Source organism: Salvelinus sp. IW2-2015, linkage group LG23, assembly GCF_002910315.2.
Source record: "Salvelinus sp. IW2-2015 linkage group LG23, ASM291031v2, whole genome shotgun sequence".
In the NCBI taxonomy this organism is placed as follows: domain Eukaryota; kingdom Metazoa; phylum Chordata; class Actinopteri; order Salmoniformes; family Salmonidae; genus Salvelinus; species Salvelinus sp. IW2-2015.
This window is the reverse complement of record NC_036863.1, coordinates 15,894,898-15,897,143: the sequence shown is the minus strand read 5'-3', so window position 1 is coordinate 15,897,143 and position 2,246 is coordinate 15,894,898. Positions and strand designations below refer to the sequence as shown.

The window sequence follows — 2,246 nt, the reverse complement described above, 5'->3', positions numbered from 1 at the left end:
ATATTTCGCTGGTCACCCCAAAAACCAACTCTCCATTGCCCGCCTTTCCTTCAAGGTCTCTGCTGCCAATGACTGGAACGAAATTTGCAAAAATCACTGAAGCTGGACACATATCTTCCTCACTAAATTTAAAGCATCAGCTGTCAGAGCAGCTTACCAACATTTGCACCTGTAAAATAGCCCACCCAACAACCTCATCCCCATATTGATATAAAAAATGTTTTGCTCCTTTCCACCCCAAATCTATACTTGCACATTCATCTTCTGCACATCTATCACTCCAGTGTTTAATTGTAATTATTTCGCCGCATGGCTTATTTATTGCCTTACCTCCCTAATCTTCTCATTGCACACACTGTATATTGACTTTTCTATTGTGTTATGACTGTACGTTGTGTTATCCCATGTGTAACTCTGTGTTGTTTGCGTCGCACTGCTTTGCTCTATCTTGTCAGGTCGCAGTTGTAAATGAGAACTTGTTCTCCAACTGGCCTACCTGGTTAATTAAAGGTGAAATTAAACATTTAAAAAAAAACTAAGCTATCAATGACAAACTAGCTTAGCATTACCAGCTAAGCACTCATTCATCATGACACTAGACCACATGTGCAAAACTACTCCTCCTTGCTCTTCGTACTGTTGCCGTTAGCATGCCCATTTGTGTGCACATTTGGCGTTTAGCATTAGCCCCGATGATGCTCAATCTTCCCCCAGCCGTCAGTCTGCGAATGCAGTCGAGGGGCCCTCCCTTCAAAGTACCGAGCAGGGTTGCGGTAAAGACCCACCAATGCGTCCCAACAGTGAAGTACTGGCCGTAGTTGACGTCAAAGAAGGGTGTGGGGTCCGCGTGGATGTGCCTCCCCGTGACCACCTCTTTCAGTGGGCCGGGTAGGCGCCATCATGGATGATATGTTGACGAAAATGTAGAGGCCAGTAGAGCACCTTGTGCAGGGGAAGAGAAAGGGTAGACGTCGGTAAGGCAGGCCCTGCAGAAGCCACAAGTGAGGTGGAAGGCGTGGCTGACAAACAGTGTGGTGGTTTTCCACACGTGGTGCGCTTGTGGAAGTGCTGAGGGAGAACACGTCACAAGGATGGTCAATTTAAGTGAACAGGATTCAAAAGGAATTGTATTTAAAAACATATTTGCTGAAGGAATAAAATGCATACAAAACATAGGACCCGTTTGATCACTTCAAGTGTGCCAGCAATTGAGCTAGGACCAGCAGACAATACCACATGGGTATCAAAGAAATAGCATTGGTTTTGTTCTACCACTGTACATTACATACACAAGTACTTAGCAACAATATATAGGCCAAGAAATGGAGGGCAAACGTGCACATTTGTTTAAACTTCTTAAGGCTAGGGGGCAGTATTTTGACGTCCGGATGAAAAAGCTGCCCAAAGTAAACTGCCTGTTGCTCAGCCCAGAAGCTAGGATATGCAATAATTGGTAGATTTGGATAGAAAACACTCTAAAGTTCTAAAACTGTAAAATAATGCCCGTAAGATAACAGAACTGATCTGGCAGGCGAAACCCCAAGGACAACCATCCAGGGGGAGAAAATTGAGGTCATAGGATTTTCCAATGGTTTCTATGGGAAGCCCTATTTATTAGGAACCTGGTTGCAGTTCCTATGGCTTCCACTAGATGTCAACAGTCTTTAGAAATGGTCGATGTTTTTCTTTTAGAAATGAATTAGTAGTACTGTTCTTGTATGTGTCATTCTGAAGTCCCTAGTCTTTTGTTGCGTGAACAGGAGCGCGCTCCGTGTTATATTTTTCTTCGGTATTGGAAACAGATATCCCGTCTTAAATTTATCGATTATTACATTTTAGGATACCTGATGTTGATGGAACGTTGTTTGAAATGTTTGGACCAAGTTTACAATAACTTATTAGATACTTTGTCATGTTGGGAGTGAACCGGGTATTCTGAATCAAACGCACCAAATAAATGGACATTTTGGATATAAAGAATTATAAACAATAAAGAATTATCAAACAAAACGACCATTCATTGTGTCACTGAGACATTGGGATTGCAAAAAGAAGAAATCTTCAAAAGGTAAGGCATTTATTATATCGTTATTTCACTTTTGTCGCACCTGCCTGAAAAATGATTTTCATTGTGTTGTATGCGGGGCGCTGTCCTCAGATAATCGCGATGTTTGCTTTCGCCATAAAGCCTTTTTGAAATCTGACACAGCGGCGGATGAACAAAGAAGTTAAGCTTTATTTTGATG

The 2,246-nt window shown here is 42.2% G+C and overlaps 1 non-coding gene across 1 annotated transcript; it reads right to left on the bottom strand.

Annotated features, from left to right (window-relative positions):
- Window positions 1-1,194: 1,194 nt before the first annotated feature.
- Window positions 1,195-1,329, bottom strand: LOC111951222 (small nucleolar RNA SNORA57). Its single transcript, XR_002875582.1, has one exon. It is a non-coding gene; the product is annotated as a small nucleolar RNA SNORA57 (small nucleolar RNA).
- Between the last annotated feature and the right edge of the window lie 917 nt (window positions 1,330-2,246).